A 20453-nucleotide genomic window follows, 5' to 3' on the forward strand; every position below is an offset into this window, starting at 1 on the left:
TCGATTCTCCTGCTCCTTGGATGCTGCCTGACCTGCTGCGCTTTTCCAGCAACACATTTTTAAGCTATGGGCTAAAGACACAGTTTAAAAGGTATACTGATTATAATGTCAAAATGCTAAACTACTGAGTTAAAAAATTTTTAAGTGCTTGTCTGTGGAGAATAAGTGTTAACTGTACTAACTGTTGTAAGAACCTGCTGCTTGTGCTGAAACAGCCAGAGGACAAGGTAGTGCCTGTCTCAAAGACCCTGCCCTAAACCTGTTGTTAAGAGGGGTAGCCCCCACGCGAAGGTTGGGATTTGAAGTGGGAATTGAGGCACCAAGGGCACGAGGAGCTGTGAAGCAGATTCCAGTCAAGATTAGGGTAGCGCTGGGAAAGCACAGAAGTCAGGCAGCATCCGAGGAGTAGGAAAATCGACGATTTGGACATACAGTGACGTGGGAGATAGCCCAGGTCAGGATGACATTCGGCACATGGACACACAAGATGGCTGCTGAGCCCTTAGTTGGCCACTTGACACACAAGTGTGTGTGTGTGTGCGCGTGCATGTGCATGAAGGCAGCAGCAGCAGTCTTGTTGTTGGTGTCCAGTCCGCTGCCCCAGAGAGGGGGCAAGGGCAGACAGGGGGTGGGTGCCTACAGGGTGAGGGGTGGTGATGGGAGGGGAGCAGTGTTGGACAGGGTGGGTGGGCGGGTGGGGGTGACGGTGTTGGCTGGGGTGGGGTTGAGGGCAGGGGGCGGTGTTGGACAGGGAAGGAATGGTAATGGACAGGTTTGGGGGTGAGTGGGGCAGAGTTGGATGGGAGTAGGGGGCAGGCAGGGGCAGAGTTGGACGAGGGTAGGGGGGTGGGTGGTGGCAGTGTTGGATGGGGGGGGAGGGGAACATGGGTTCCACTTGCGGTGTGCTGCTGCCTTGTCTCCTGAACGGGGAGCAGACTTAAAAACTCCGAGTCCCAGAGGAAAGGCATTTAATCGATTAACCGAATAATCGATTATCCGAACGAAATAGTGCCCGCTCATCACATTCAGATAATCGTGGTTCCTCTGTAGATAACCAGAGACTTTTCCCCAGGGCAGAAATGGCTGTCATGAGGGGTCATAATTTTAAAGTGATTGAAGGAAAGTATAGGGGAGATTTCAGAGGAGTGCTGGGTGTGTGGAATGTACTGTCAGCAGTGGTAGCAGAGTTAGAGACATAAGGGACATTTAAGCAACTGCTGGACAAGCACATGGACCGCAGGAAATTGAGGGGTGTGTAGGTTAGTTTGATCTTAAATTAAGTGCTCGACACAACATTGTGGGCTGAAGGGCCTGTACTGTGCTGTACTATTCTATGTTCTATTTCACTGCTAATGAGAATACATAACATCAACTAAACAGTCATGGTCTCAGGTTCAAGTATAACACTTCAAAGACTCCAAATATTTTTAATAGTGCATTTTTAAAACTTTCAGGAGAAAGTGAGGTCTGCAGATGCTGGAGATCAGAGCTGAAAATGTGTTGCTGGAAAAGCGCAGCAGGTCAGGCAGCATCCAGGGAACAGGAGAATCGACGTTTCGGGCATAAGCCCTTCTTCAGGAAGGGCTTATGCCCGAAACGTCGATTCTCCTGTTCCCTGGATGCTGCCTGACCTGCTGCGCTTTTCCAGCAACACATTTTCAGCATTTTTAAAACTTCCCTATTGTTCTAAACCAGAAGGTTTTTAAACTTCATATCTATGTTTTTGGGTACGTTGCATGCTGCATTTCATTGTTTGTTTTCTCAGAGTTGATGTATATTAACATTTTTCTTCGCAATTGACTCCAAAATCTTTGAGGGGCTTGAGCAATGTGGGCTACAGTGAGATTTGTGACAGAATTGAACAAGGAGTCCAGTCAGGCCTATCTTGATACTGAGTGCATCCTACTCTATCTTTTATGCCATGCTGAATGGCTTTCCAAATTTCTTGCGAGGTAGTGGTGGGTTGCCAATTAAAAAAAAACTTGTTAAATACCTTTTTAATGACACACCTCATCTCATTAATATTCAGCTTCCTAAATGTGCCAAACAAGTGAGATGGAAATCAAAGTAGGTACCTAGTGACTAGAATAGAATATCCTTTATTATCACGTATACTCAAGTACAGAAGTACAAGAGTACAGTGAAAGGTTTACAATGCCGCCCCCACATGACACCATCTTAGGTACAGATCTTAGATACAAAATGGAGAAATAAAGGGAAAAAAAAGCAAAAATGTTACCCTACCTTATAGTTATTCATAGTATAAGTTAGAAAACTAAGAAATAAAGTTAAAAGAGATAAATATTATAGTCCTTCTACAAAGGGTTTGCAGTAGATCAGTGCTGGTGGCTTCCACATGTGGTCTGACTGGGCTTACAAACCACTGACTGCCTGTCCCCAGTCCCCAGTTCAACTCCTGCTTCCCCGGGCCACCAACCCCACTGTCCATTCCCGCTCCCCCAGGCTACCAGCCCCACCGCCCATTCCCGCTCCTCCCAGCCACCAGCCCCACCGCCCATTCCCGCTCCTCCCAGCCACCAGCCCCACCACCCATTCCCGCTCCTCCCAGCCACCAGCCCCACCACCCATTCCCGCTCCTCCCAGCCACCAGCCCCACCACCCATTCCCGCTCCTCCCAGCCACCAGCCCCACCGCCCATTCCCGCACCTCCCAGCCACCAGCCCCACCGCCCATTCCCGCTCCTCCCAGCCACCAGTCCCACTGTCCATTCCTGCTCCCTTGGGCCTCCAGTCCCACTGTCCATTCCCGCTCCCTTGGGCCTCCAGTCCCACTGTCCATTCCTGATCCCCTGGGCCTCCAGTCCCACTGTCCATTCCTGATCCCCTGGGCCTCCAGCCCCACTGTCCATTCCCGCTCCCCCATGCCTCCAGTCCCACTGTCCATTCCCGCTCCCCCATGCCTCCAGCCCCACTGTCCATTCCCGCTCCCCCATGCCTCCAGCCCCACTGTCCATTCCCGCTCCCCCATGCCTCCAGCCCCACTGTCCATTCCCGGTCCCCCATGCCTCCAGCCCCACTGTCCATTCCCGCTCCCTCGGGCCTCCAGCCCCACTGTCCATTCCTGATCCCCTGGGCCTCCAGCCCCACTGTCCATTCCCGCTCCCCCATGCCTCCAGTCCCACTGTCCATTCCTGCTCCCTCGGGCCACCAGCCCCACTGTCCATTCCTGCTCCCCCAGGCCATCAGCCCCACTATTCATTCCTGCTCCCTCGGGCCACCAGCCCCACTGTCCATTCCTGCTCCCCCAGGCCATTAGCCCCACTGTTCATTCCTGCTCCCTCGGGCCACCAGCCCCCTTGTCCCTTCCTGCTCCCCCAGGCCACCAGCCCCCCTGTCCCTTCCCGCTCTGCCTGGGCCACCAGTCCCACTGTCCATTCCTGCTCTGCCTGGGCCACCAGCCCCATTGTCCATTCCTGCTCTGCCTGGGCCACCAGCCCCACTGCCTATTCCCACTTGCCTGGGCCACCAGAACCCATTGCCCATTCTCTCTTCGCCTGAGCCACCAGCTCACTGCCCATTCCTGCTCTGCCTGGGCTACCAGCCCCACTGTCCATTCCCGCTCCCCTGTGCCTCCAGCCCCACGGTTCGTTCCTGCTCCCTCGGGCCACCAGCCCCACTGTCCATTCCCGCTCCCCTGTGCCTCCAGCCCCACGTTTCGTTCCCGCTCCCTCGGGCCTCCAGCCCCACGGTCCATTCCTGCTCTCCCGGGCCTCCAGCCCCATGGTCCATTCCAGCTCTGCCTGTGCCTCCAGCCCACTGTCCATTTCCCCTGGGCTTCCAGCCCACTCTTGCTCCCTCGGGACACCAGCTCCACTGCCCAGTCCCGCTTTGCCTGGGCCATCAGCCCCACTGTCCATTCTCGCTTCGCCTGGGCTACCAGCTCCACTGCCCACTCTTGCTCTGCCTGGGCCACCAGCCCCAATGCCCACTCCGGCCTGCCTGGGCCACCAGCCCCACTGCCCACTCCTGCTCTGCCTGAGCCACCAGCCCCACTGCCCACTCCTGCTCTGCCTGAGCCACCAGCACCACTGCCCACTCCTGCTCTGCTTGGGCCATCAGCCCCATTGTCCATTCCTGCTCTGCCTGGGCCATCAGCCCCATTGTCCATTCCTGCTCTGCCTGGGCCATCAGCCCCATTGTCCATTCCTGCTTCGCCTGGGCCACCAGAATCCATTGCCCATTCTCGCTTCGCCTGAGCCACCAGCCCCACTGCCCACTCCTGCTCTGCTTGGGCCACCAGCCCCATTGTCCATTCCTGCTCTGCCTGGGCCACCAGCCCCACTGTCCATACCTGCTACCCCAGGTCTCCAGCCCCACTGTCCATTCCCACTCCCCCGGACCTCCAGCCCCACTGTCTGTCTCTGCTCTGTTCAAGCCTCCAGCCCCACTCCACTCCAGGCCTCCACCCCGTTCTGCATCGCTGCTCCAAGGTGAGTTTTTCAAAAACACTAAAAAACATCTTAAAATAAAAGAGAGAGGAAGAAGGAGAAAAGAAAAAGAAGGAACAAAATCGGACAGAATGTATGAGCCCTGGTCTTAGGATCCCAGTTGCTGCCTAATTCACCACCACCACCACCTTGGTCATCAGCATCCTCACGAATATGCTCACCACCATCTCACCAACATGCGCACCACTGTCCTTACCAACATGCTCACCAAAGTCCTCACCAACATGCTCACCACAGTCCTCACCAACATGCTCACCACAATCCCCACCAACATGATCACTACTGTCCTCACCAACATGTTCACCCCGATCCTCACCAACATGCTCACCACCACCCTCACCAACATGCTCACCACCATCCTCACCAACATGCTCATCACCATTCACCCCAACACGCTTACCACTGTCCTCACCAACATGCTCAACAATATCCTCACCAACATGCTCACCACCAACCACACCAACATGCTCACCACCACCCTCACCAACATGCTCACCACCAACTGCATCAACATGCTCACCACTGCTCTCGCCAACATGCTCACCACCATCCTCACCAACATGCTCACCACTGTCCTCACCAACATGCTCAACCACCATACTACTCCAACATGCTCACCAACATGCTCAACACAATCCTCACCAACATGCTCACCACAATTCTCACCAACACGCTCACCACAATCCTCACCAACATGCACATCACCATCCTCATCACCATCCTCATCAACAGGCTCACCACCATCCTCACCAATATGCTCATCACTGTCCTAACCAACATGCTCACCACCATCCTCATGAATATGCGCACCACCATCCTCACCAACATGCTCATCACCATTCACCCCAACACGCTTACCACTGTCCTCACCAACATGCTCAACAATATCCTCACCAACATGCTCACCACAATCCTCACCAACATGCTCACCACTGTCCTCACCAACATGCTCACCATCATCCTCACCAACATGCTCACCACCTACCTCACAAACATGGTCACCACTGCCCTTGCCAAAATGCTCACCACCATCTTCACCAACATGCTCAACCACCATACTACGCCAACATGCACACCACCCTCCTCACCAACATGCACAGCACCATCCTCACCACCATGCGCATCACCATCCTCAACAACATGCTCACCACTGTCCTCATCAACAGGCTCACCACCATCCTCACCAACATGCTCACCACTGTCCTAACCAACATGCTCACCACCATTCTCAACAACATGCTCACCACCATCTTTATCAACAGGCTCACCACTATCCTCACCAACATGCTCACCAGTGTCCTAACCAACATGCTCACCACCATCCTCATCAACAGGCTCACCACTATCCTCACCAACATGCTCACCAGTGTCCTAACCAACATGCTCACCACCATCCTCAACAACATGCCCACCACCGTCCTCACGAACATGGTCACCACCATCCTCATGAATATGCTCACCACCAGCCTCACCAACATGCTCACCACCATCCTCATCAACAGGCTTACCACCATCCTCACCAATATGCTCATCATTGTCCTAACCAACATGCTCACCACCATCCTCATGAATATGCGCACCACCATCCTCACAAACATGCTCATCACCATTCACCCCAACACACTCTCACTGTCCTCACCAACATGCTCAACAATATCCTCACCAACATGCTCACCACAATCCTCACCAACATGCTCACCACTGTCCTCACCAACATGCTCATCATCATCCTCACCAACATGCTCACCACCTACCTCACAAACATGGTCACCACTGCCCTTGCCAAAATGCTCACTACCATCTTCACCAACATGCTCAACCACCATACTACGCCAACATGCACACCACCCTCCTCACCAACATGCACAGCACCATCCTCAACACCATGCGCATCACCATCCTCAACAACATGCTCACCACCATCCTCATCAACAGGCTCACCACCATCCTCACCAACATGCTCACCACTGTCCTAACCAACATGCTCACCACCATCCTCAACAACATGCTCACCACCATCCTCATCAACAGGCTCACCACTATCCTCACCAACATGCTCACCAGTGTCCTAACCAACATGCTCACCACCATCCTCACCAACATGCTCACCACCATCCTCATCAACAGGCTCACCACTATCCTCACCAACATGCTCACCAGTGTCCTAACCAACATGCTCACCACCATCCTCAACAACATGCCCACCACTGTCCTCACGAACATGGTCACCACCATCCTCATGAATATGCTCACCACCAGCCTCACCAACATGCTCATCACCATCCTCCCCAACATGCTCACCACTGACCTCACCAACATGCTCACCACCGTCCTCACCAACATGCTCACCAGTATCCTCACCAACATGCTCAACACAATCCTCACCAACAGTCTCACCACCATCTTTACCAACATGCTCAGCAGCACCCTCACCAACATGCTCACCACTGTTCTTACATGTTCACCACCATCCTCACCAACATGCTCACCATCATCCTCAACAACATGCTCACCACTAACCTCCCCAACATCGTCACCACCATCCTCACCAACATGCTCAGCACCATCCTCACCAACAGGCTGACCATCATCCTCTCCAACATGCTCACCACTGCTCTCACCAACATGCTCACAACCATCCTCACCACCATGTTCACCACTGTCCTCACCAACTTGCTCACCACCAACCTCACCAACATGCTCATCACTGTCCTCGCCAACATGCACACCACTGTTCTCACCAACATGCTCAGCACCATCCCCAGCAACAGGCTCAACTCCATCCTCACCAACATGCTCACCACTGTTCTTAGCAACATGCTCACCACTGTCCTAACTAACAATCTAACCACCATCCTCATGAATATGCTCACCATTGTCCTCACCACTGCCCTAAGCAACATGCTCACCACTGTCCTCACCAACTTGCTCACCGCCATCCTCACGAATATGCTGACCATTGTCCTAACCAACAGTCTCACCACCATCCTCACCAACATGCTCACCATTGTCCTAACCAACATGCACACCACTGTCCTCACCAACATGCTCACCACCATCCTCACCAACATGCTCACCAGCATGCTCACGAATATGCTCACCACTATCCTTACCAACATGCTCACCACTGTCCTCACCAACATGCTCAGCACCATGCTCCCCAACAGGCTCACCATTGTCACCATCATTCTCACCACTGTCCTTACCAAAATGCTCACCACCATCCTCACCAACATGCTCAGCACTGACCTCAACAACATGCTCACCACCATCCTTAACAACATGCTCACCACCATCCTCACCACCGTCCTCACCACTGTCCTCACCAACATGCTCAGCACCATCCTCACCAAAATGCTCACCACTGCTCTCATCAACATGCTCACCACCATCCTCACCAACATGCTCACCAACATCCTCACCAACATGCTCGCCACCATCCTCACCAACATGCTCACCACAGTCCTCACCAACAGGCTCACCACTGTCCTCACCAACATGCTCGCCACCATCCTCACCAACATGCTCACCACAGTCCTGACCAACATGCTCAACACTGTCCTCAACAACATTCTCACCACCATCCTCAACAACATGCTCACCACCATCCTTACCAACATGCTCACCACCATCCTTACCAACATGCTCACCACAGTCCTCACCAACATGCTCACCACTGTCCTCACCAACATGCTCACCGCTCTCCTCACCAACATCCACACCACCATCCTCACCAACATGCTCACCAACACCCTCACCAATGTTCTCAACACCACCATCACCAACATGCTCACCACCATTCTCACCAACATGCTCACCACTGTCCGAACCAACATGCTCACCATCACCCTCACCAACATGCTCACCACTGTTCTCACCAACATGCTCTCCTCCATCCTCACCAACATGCTCACCACCATCTTCACCAACATTCTCACCATCATCCTCACCAAGATTCTCACCATCATCCTCACAAATATGCTCACTACCATCATGACCAAGATGCTCACCACCATCCCAACCAACATGCTCACCACTGTCCTCACCAAAATGCTCGCCACAGTTCTCACCAAAATGTTCACCACCATTCTCACCAACATGCTCACCACTGTCCTCACCAACATGCTCACCGTCGTCCTCACCAATATGCTCACCATCATCCTCACCAACATGCTCACCACCATCCACACCAACATGCTAACCACCATCCTTACTAACATGCTCACAGCTGTCCTAACCAACAGTCTCACCACCATCCTCACCAACATGCTCACCACTGTCCTTTCCAACATGCTCACATTATCCTCACCAACATGCTCACCAGCATCCTCACAAATATGCTCACCACCATCCTCACCAACATGCTTCCACCGTCCTCACCAACATGCTCACCACCGTCCTCACCAACATGCTCACCACCATCCTCACCAACATGCTCACCACCATCCTCACCAACATGCTCACCACCATCCTCACCAACATGCTCACCACCGTCCTCACCAACAGGCTCACCACCATCCTCACCAATATGCTCACCATCATCCTCACCAACATGCTCACCACCATCCTCACCAACATGCTCACCACCATCCTCACCAACATGCTTCCACCGTCCTCACCAACACGCTCACCATCACCCTCACCAACATGCTCACCATCACCCTCACCAACATGCTCACCATCATCCTCAACATCATGCTCAACACCATCCCCACCAAAAAGGTCACCACCGTCCTTACCAACATGTTCACCACCACCCTCACCAGCATACACACCTCCGTCCTCATCAACATGCTCAACACCATCCTCACCAACATGCTGACCACCATCCTCACTAACATGCTCACCACCATCCTCACCATCATTCTCACCACTGTCCTCACCAACATGCTCACTAGCACCCTCACCAACATGCTCACCACTGTCCTCACCAGCATGCTCACCACCATCGTCATCAACATGCTCACCCCTGTTCTCATCAATATGCTCAAGTACACCCTTACCAACATCCTCACCACCATTCTCAACAACATGCTTACCACTGTCCGAACCAAGATGCTCACCACTGTCCTCACCAACATGCTCACCACCATCCTCACCAACATGCTCACCACTGTCCTCACCAACAGGCTCTCCTCCATCCTCACCAACATGCTCACCACCATCTTCACCAACATGCTCACCACCATCCTCACCAAGATTCTCACCATCATCATCACAAATATGCTCACTACCATCCTCACCAAAATGCTCACCACCATCCCAACCAACATGCTCACCACTGTCCTCACCAACATGCTCACCACCATCCTCACCAACATGCTCACCACCATGCTCACCACCATCCTCACCAAAATGCTCACCACCATCCCAACCAACATGCTCACCACTGTCCTCACCAGCATGCTCACCACCATTCTCACCAACATGCCCACCACCATCCTCACCAGCATGCTCACCACCTTCCTCACCAACATGCTCACCACCATTCTCACCAACATGCTCACCATTGTCCTCACCAACATGCTCACCACCATTCTCACCAACAAGCTCATCACCATCCTCACCAACATGCACATCACTGTTCACACCAACATGCTCAGCACCATCCCCAGCAACAGGCTCTCCACCATCCTCACCAACATGCTCACCACTGTCCTTAGCAACATGCTCACCACTGTCCTCACCAGCATGCTCACCACCATCCTCATGAATATGCTCACCATTGTCCTCACCAACATACTCACCACCATCCTCACCAGCATGCTCACCACAGTCCTCACCAACATGCTCACCACCATCCTCACCAACATGCTCACCGTCATCCTCAACAACATGCTCACCCCCATCCTCACCAACATGCTCACCACTGTCCGAACCATCATGCTCAGCAACATCCTCACCAACATGCTCACCACAGTCCTCACCAACATGTTCACCACCATCCTCACCAACATGCTCACCGTCATCCTCAACAACATGCTCACCACTATCCTCACCAACATCCTCACCACTGTCCTAACCAACATGCTCAGCAACATCCTCACCACCATGCTCACCATTGTCCTCACCAACAGGCTCACCACTGTCCTAAGCAACATGCTCACCACTGTCCTCACCAAATTGCTCACCACCATCCTCATGAACATGCTCACCACTGTCCTAACCAACAGTCTCACCACCATCCTCACCAACATGCTCACCATTGTCCTAACCAACATGCTCACATCTTCCTCACCAACATGCTCATATTATCCTCACCAACATGATCACCAGCATCCTCACGAATATGCTCACCACCATCCCCACCAACATGCTCACACTGTCCTCTCCAACATTCTCAGCACCATGCTCCCCAACAGGCTCACCATTATCACCATAATGCTCACCACTGTCTTCACCAACATGCTCACCAGCATCCTCAACAACATGCTCACCACCATTCTCACCAACATACTCACCACCATCCTCACCAGCATGCTCACTACAGTCCTCACCAACATGCTCACCGTCATCCTCAACAACATGCTCACCACCATCCTCACCAACATCCTCACCACTGTCCTAACCAACATGCTCAGCAACATCCTCACCAACATGCTCACCACTGTCCTTACCAACAGGCTCACCACCATCCCCAGCACAATGCTCACCACTGTCCTTACCAACATGCTCACCACCAACCTCACGAATATGCTCAGCACCATCCTCACCAACATTCTCATTACTGTCCTAACCAACAGGCTCGCCAACAACCCCACCAAAATGCTCACCATTGTCCTTACCAACATGCTAACTTCTGTCCTCACCAAAATGCTCACCACCATCCTCACCAACATGCTCATCACCATCCTCATGAATATGCTCACCACCATCTTCACCAACATGCTCACCACTGTCCTCACCAACATGCTCACCACCATCCTCACCAACATGCTCACCACTGTCCTCACCAACAGGCTCTCCTCCATCCTCACCAACATGCTCACCGCCATCTTCACCAACATGCTCACCACCATCCTCACTAAGATTCTCACCATCATCGTCACAAATATGCTCGCTACCATCCTCACCAAAATGCTCGCTACCATCCTCACCAAAATGCTCACCACCATCCCAACCAACATGCTCACCACTGTCCTCACCAACATGCTCACCACCATTCTCACCAACATGCTCACCATCATCCTCACCGACATGCTCACCTGCATCCTCACCGACATGCTCATAACCATCCTCACCAACATGCTCACCTCCATCCTCACCGACATGCTCATCTCAATCCTCACCGACATGCTCATAACCATCCTCACCAACATGCTCACCACTGTCCTCACCAACATGCTCATAACCATCCTCACCAACATGCTCACCACTGTCCTCACCAACATGCTCAACACCATTCTCACCAACATGCTCACCACCATCCTCACCAACATGCTCACCACTGTCCTCACCAACATGCTCTCCTCCATCCTCACCAACATGCTCACCACCATATTCACCAACATTCTCACCACCATCCTCACCAAGATTCTCACCATCATCCTCCCAAATATGCTCACTACCATCCTCACCAAAATGCTCACCACCATCCCAACCAACATGCTCACCACTGTCCTCACCAAAATGCTAGCCACTGTCCTCACCAAAATGCTCACCATCGTCCTCACCAACATGCTCACCACTATCCTCACCAACATGCTCACAACTGTCGTAACTAACAGTCTCGCCATCCTCACCAACATGCTCACCACTGTCCTAACCAACATGCTCACATCTTCCTCACCAACATGCTCACATTATCCTCACCAACAGGCTCACCAGCAGCCTAACGAATATGCTCACCATCATCCTCACCAACATGCTCACCACTGTCCTCACCAACATGCTCACCACCATCCTCACCAACATGCTCACCACTGTCCTCACCAACATGCTCTCCTCCATCCTCACCAACATGCTCACTACCATATTCACCAACATTCTCACCACCATCCTCACCAAGATTCTCACCATCATCCTCCCAAATATGCTCACTACCATCCTCACCAAAATGCTCACCACCATCCCAACCAACATGCTCACCACTGTCCTCACCAAAATGCTAGCCACTGTCCTCACCAAAATGCTCACCATCGTCCTCACCAACATGCTCACCACTATCCTCACCAACATGCTCACAACTGTCGTAACTAACAGTCTCGCCATCCTCACCAACATGCTCACCACTGTCCTAACCAACATGCTCACATCTTCCTCACCAACATGCTCACATTATCCTCACCAACAGGCTCACCAGCAGCCTAACGAATATGCTCACCATCATCCTCACCAACATGCTCACCACTGTCCTCACCAACATGCTCACCACCATCCTCACCAACATGCTCACCACCGTCCTCACCAACATGCTCACCAACACCCTCACCAATATTCTCACCACCACCCTCACCAACTTTCTCACCACCATCCTCAACAACATGCTCACAACTGTCCTCACCAACATGCTCACAACTGTCCTCACCAACATGCTCACCACCACCCTCACCAACATGCTCACCACCATCCTCAACATCATGCTCAACACCATCCTCACCAACATGTTCACCCCTGTCCTCACCAACATGCTCAGCACCATCCTCACCAACATGCTCACCACTGTCCTCACCTTGCTCACCAGCAGCCTAACGAATATGCTCACCATCATCCTCACCAACATGCTCACCACTGTCCTCACCAACATGCTCACCACCATCCTCACCAACATGCTCACCACCGTCCTCACCAACATGCTCACCAACACCCTCACCAATATTCTCACCACCACCCTCACCAACTTTCTCACCACCATCCTCACCAACATGCTCACAACTGTCCTCACCAACATGCTCACAACTGTCCTCACCAACATGCTCACCACCACCCTCACCAACATGCTCACCACCATCCTCAACATCATGCTCACCACCATCCTCACCAACATACTCACCAATGTCCTCACCAACATGCTCAACACCACCGTCACCAACATGCTCACCTCTGTACTCACCAACTTGCTCACCACCATCCTCATGAATATGCTCACCACCATCCTCAACATGCTCACCACTGTCCTGACCAGCATGCTCACCACTGTCCTCACCAACATGCTCACCACTATCCTCACCAACAGGCTCACCACTGTCCTTACCAATGTGCTCACCACCATCCTCAACAACATGGTCGTCAACATCCTCACCAACTTGCTAACCAGTGACCTCACCAACATCCTCACCACCATCCTCACTAACATGCTCATCACCATCCTCACCAACATGCACACCACTGTCTTCACCAACATGCTAACCACCATTCTCAACAACTTGCTCACCACTCTCCTCAACAACATGCTCACTACCATCCTTACCAACATGCTCACCACCATCCTCACCATCATTCTCACTACTGTCCTCACCAGCATGCTCACCAGCATCCTCACGAACATGCGCACCACTGTCCTCACCAACATGCTCACCACCATCGTCATTAACATGCTAACCCCCGTTCTTATCACCATGCTCACCACCACCCTCACCAACATCCTCACCACCATTCTCACCAACATGCTCACCACCGTCTGAACCAACATGCTCACCACTGTCCTCACCAACACGCTCTCCTCCATTCTCACCAGCATGCTCACCACCATCCTCACCAACATGCTCACCACCATTCTCACCAAGATTCTCACCATCATCCTCACAAATATGCTCACTACCATCCTCACCAAAATACTCACCACTATCCTCACCAACATGCTCACCACCATTCTCACCAACATGCTCATCACTGTCCTCACCAACATGCTCACCACCATTCTTACCAACATGCTCACCACTGTCCTCACCAACATGCTCACCATCGTCCTCACCAACATGCTCACCACCATCCCACCAACATGCTAACCACCATCCTCACTAACTTGCTCACCACTGTCCTCACCAACTTGCTCACCACCATGCCCAGCAACGTGCTCACCACTGTCCTCAACAACATGCTCACCACTGTCCTCACCAACATGCTCACCACCGTCCTCACCAGCATGCTCATCACCATCCTCACCAACATGGTCACCACCACCCTCATCAACATGCTCACCATCATCCTCACCAACATGCACACCACCATCCTCACCAATATTCTCAACACAATTCCCACCAACATGCTCACCACTGTCCGAACCAACATGCTCACCACTGTCCTCACGAACATGCTCACCACCATCCTCACCAACATGCTCACCACTGTCCTCACCAACATGCTCTCCTCCATCCTCACCAACATGCTCACTACCATATTCACCAACATTCTCACCACCATCCTCACCAAGATTCTCACCATCATCCTCACAAATATGCTCACTACCATCCTCACCAAAATGCTCACCAACATCCCAACCAACATGCTCACCACTGTCCTCACCAAAATGCTCGCCACTGTCCTCACCAAAATGCTCACCATCGTCCTCACCAACATGCTCACCATCATCCTCACCAATATGCTCACCACTATCCTCACCAACATGCTCACAGCTGTCGTAACCAACAGTCTCGCCACCATCCTCGCCAACATGCTCACCACTGTCCTAACCAACATGCTCACATCTTCCTCACCAACATGCTCACATTATCCTCACCAACAGGCTCACCAGCAGCCTAACGAATATGCTCACCATCATCCTCACCAACATGCTCACCACTGTCCTCACCAACATGCTCACCACCATCCTCACCAACACCCTCACCAATATTCTCACCACCACCCTCACCAACTTTCTCACCAACATGCTCACAACTGTCCTCACCAACATGCTCACAACTGTCCTCACCAACATGCTCACCACCACCCTCACCAACATGCTCACCACCATCCTCAACATCATGCTCAACACCATCCTCACCAACATGTTCACCCCTGTCCTCACCAACATGCTCAGCACCATCCTCACCAACATGCTCACCACTGTCCTCACCTTGCTCACCATCATCTTCACCAACATGCTCACCACTGTCCTCACCAACATGCTCACCACCATCCTCACCATCATGCTCATCACCATCCTCACCAACATGCTCACCACCATCCTCACCAGCATGCTCAGCACAGTCCTCACCAGCATGCTCACCACCATCCTTACCAACGTGCTCACCACCATCCTCACCAACATGCTCACCACAATCGTCACCAACATGCTCACCACTGTTCTCACCTACATGCTCACTACCATCATTCTCACCAACATGCTCACCACCATCCTCGCCAATATGCTCACCACCATCCTCACCAATATGCTCACCACTGACCTCACCAACATCCTCACCACCATCCTTACCAATGTGCTCACCACCATCCTCACCAACATTCGCACCACTGTCCTAACCAAAATGCTCACCATTGTCCTCACCAACATACTCACCACGATCCTCATGAATATTCTCACCACCATTCTCAACAACATGCTCACCATCCGCCCCACCAACAGGCTCACTTCTATCCTCACCAACATGCTCACTGACACCGTCACCAACATGGTCACCAGCGTCCTCACCAACATGCTAAGCACCATTCTCACCAACATGCTCACAACCATCCTCACTGACAGGCTCAATTCTGCCCTCACCAACATGCTCAGCGCCACCGTCACCAATATGCTCACCACCGTCCTCATCAACATGCTCAGCACCATTCTCACCAACATGCTCAGCACCATCCTCACCAACATGCTCACCACTGTCCTCACCAACATGCTCACCACCATCTTCACCAACATGCTCAACACCAGCCTCACCTTCATGGTCACCACTGTTCTCACCAACATGCTAACCACTACCATCAGCAACATGCTCACCACCATCCTCATCAACATGCTCACCACTGTTCTCACCAACATGCTCACCACTTATATTCACCAACATGCTCACCACCATCTTCACCAACATGCTCACCACCAGCCTCACCTTCATGGTCCCCACTGTTCTCACCAACATGCTCACCACTGTCCTCACTAACATGCTCACCACCATCCTCACCAACATGCTCACCACTGTCCTCACCAACATGCTCTCCTCCATCCTCACCAACATGCTCACCACCATATTCACCAACATTCTCACCACCATCCTCACCAAGATTCTCACCATCATCCTCCCAAATATGCTCACTACCATCCTCACCAAAATGCTCACCACCATCCCAACCAACATGCTCACCACTGTCCTCACCAAAATGCTAGCCACTGTCCTCACCAAAATGCTCACCATCGTCCTCACCAACATGCTCACCACTATCCTCACCAACATGCTCACAACTGTCGTAACTAACAGTCTCGCCATCCTCACCAACATGCTCACCACTGTCCTAACCAACATGCTCACATCTTCCTCACCAACATGCTCACATTATCCTCACCAACAGGCTCACCAGCAGCCTAACGAATATGCTCACCATCATCCTCACCAACATGCTCACCACTGTCCTCACCAACATGCTCACCACCATCCTCACCAACATGCTCACCACCGTCCTCACCAACATGCTCACCAACACCCTCACCAATATTCTCACCACCACCCTCACCAACTTTCTCACCACCATCCTCAACAACATGCTCACAACTGTCCTCACCAACATGCTCACAACTGTCCTCACCAACATGCTCACCACCACCCTCACCAACATGCTCACCACCATCCTCAACATCATGCTCAACACCATCCTCACCAACATGTTCACCCCTGTCCTCACCAACATGCTCAGCACCATCCTCACCAACATGCTCACCACTGTCCTCACCAACATGCTCACCACCATCCTCACCAACATGCTCACCACCGTCCTCACCAACATGCTCACCAACACCCTCACCAATATTCTCACCACCACCCTCACCAACTTTCTCACCACCATCCTCACCAACATGCTCACAACTGTCCTCACCAACATGCTCACAACTGTCCTCACCAACATGCTCACCACCACCCTCACCAACATGCTCACCACCATCCTCAACATCATGCTCAACACCATCCTCACCAACATGTTCACCCCTGTCCTCACCAACATGCTCAGCACCATCCTCACCAACATGCTCACCACTGTCCTCACCTTGCTCACCATCATCTTCACCAACATGCTCACCACTGTCCTCACCAACATGCTCACCACCATCCTCACCATCATGCTCATCACCATCCTCACCAACATGCTCACCACCATCCTCACCAGCATGCTCAGCACAGTCCTCACCAGCGTGCCCACCACCATCCTTACCAACGTGCTCACTACCATCCTCACCAACATGCTCACCACAATCCTCACCAACATGCTCACCACTGTTCTCACCTACATGCTCACTACCATCATTCTCACCAACATGCTCACCACCATCCTCGCCAATATGCTTACCACCATCCTCACCAATATGCTCACCACTGACCTCACCAACATCCTCACCACCATCCTTTCCAATGTGCTCACCACCATCCTCACCAACATTCGCATCACTGTCCTTACCAAAATGCTCACCATTGTCCTCACCAACATACTCACCACGATCCTCATGAATATTCTCACCACCATTCTCAACAACATGCTCACCATCCGCCCCACTAACAGGCTCACTTCTATCCTCACCAACATGCTCACTGACACCGTCACCAACATGGTCACCAGCGTCCTCACCAACATGCTAAGCACCATTCTCACCAACATGCTCACTACCATCCTCACTGACAGGCTCAATTCTGCCCTCACCAACATGCACAGCACCATTCTCACCAACATGCTCAGCACCATCCTCACCAACATGCTCACCACTGTCCTCACCAACATGCTCACCACCATCTTCACCAACATGCTCACCACCAGCCTCACCTTCATGGTCACCACTGTTCTCACCAACATGCTCACCACTACCGTCAGCAACATGCTCACCACCATCCTCATCAACATGCTCACCACTGTTCTCACCAACATGCTCACCACTGTCCTCACCAACATGCCCACCACCATCTTCACCAACATGCTCACCACCAGCCTCACCTTCATGGTCACCACTGTTCTCACCAACATGCTCACCACTACCGTCACCAACATGCTCACCACCATCCTCATCAACATGCTCGCCACTGTTCTCACCAACATGCTCAGCACCATCCTCACCAACATGCTCACCAATGTCCTCACCTTGCTCACCACCATCCTCACCAACATGCTCACCACTGTCCTCACCAACATGCTCACCACCATCCTCACCATCATGCTCATCACCATCCTCACCAACATGCTCACCATCATCCTCACCAGCATGCTCACCACCATCCTTACCAACAATGCTCACCACCATCCTCACCAACATGCTCACCACAATTCTCACCAACATGCTCACCACTGTTCTCACCAACATGCTAACTACCATCATTCTCACCAACGTGCTCACCACCATCCTCACCAATATGCTCACCACCATCCTCACCAATATGCTCACCACTGACCTCACCAACATCCTCACCAATGTGCTCACCACCATCCTCACCAACATTCGCACCACTGTCCTAACCAAAATGCTCACCATTGTCCTCACCAACATACTCACCACGATCCTCATGAATATTCTCACCACCATTCTCAACAACATGCTCACCATCCGACCCACCAACAGGCTCACTTCTATCCTCACCAACATGCTCACTGACACCGTCACAAACATGGTCACCAGCGTCCTCACCAACATGCTAAGCACCATTCTCACCAACATGCTCACAACCATCCTCACTGACAGGCTCAATTCTGCCCTCACCAACATGCTCAGCGCCACCGTCACCAATATGCTCACCACCGTCCTCATCAACATGCTCAGCACCATTCTCACCAACATGCTCACCACCATCCTCACCAACATGCTCACCACCATCTTCACCAACATGCTCAACACCAGCCTCACCTTCATGGTCACCACTGTTCTCACCAACATGCTCACCACTACCATCAGCAACATGCTCACCACCATCCTCATCAACATGCTCACCACTGTTCTCACCAACATGCTCACCACTTATCCTCACCAACATGCTCACCACCATCTTCACCAACATGCTCACCACCAGCCTCACCTTCATGGTCCCCACTGTTCTCACCAACATGCTCACCACTGTCCTCACTAACATGCTCACCACCATCCTCACCAACATGCTCACCACTGTCCTCACCAACATGCTCTCCTCCATCCTCACCAACATGCTCACCACCATATTCACCAACATTCTCACCACCATCCTCACCAAGATTCTCACCAACATCCTCCCAAATATGCTCACTACCATCCTCACCAAAATGCTCACCACCATCCCAACCAACATGCTCACCACTGTCCTCACCAAAATGCTAGCCACTGTCCTCACCAAAATGCTCACCATCGTCCTCACCAACATGCTCACCACTATCCTCACCAACATGCTCACAACTGTCGTAACTAACAGTCTCGCCATCCTCACCAACATGCTCACCACTGTCCTAACCAACATGCTCACATCTTCCTCACCAACATGCTCACATTATCCTCACCAACAGGCTCACCAGCAGCCTAACGAATATGCTCACCATCATCCTCACCAACATGCTCACCACTGTCCTCACCAACATGCTCACCACCATCCTCACCAACACCCTCACCAATATTCTCACCACCACCCTCACCAACTTTCTCACCACCATCCTCACCAACATGCTCACAACTGTCCTCACCAACATCCTCACAACTGTCCTCACCAACATGCTCACCACCACCCTCACCAACATGCTCACCACCATCTTCAACATCATGCTCAACACCATCCTCACCAACATGTTCACCCCTGTCCTCACCAACATGCTCAGCACCATCCTCACCAACATGCTCACCACTGTCCTCACCTTGCTCACCATCATCTTCACCAACATGCTCACC

Source organism: Chiloscyllium plagiosum, unplaced genomic scaffold, assembly GCF_037043375.1.
Source record: "Chiloscyllium plagiosum isolate Xiang-an unplaced genomic scaffold, Cpla_swu_hap1 HiC_scaffold_23, whole genome shotgun sequence".
Taxonomy (NCBI): domain Eukaryota; kingdom Metazoa; phylum Chordata; class Chondrichthyes; order Orectolobiformes; family Hemiscylliidae; genus Chiloscyllium; species Chiloscyllium plagiosum.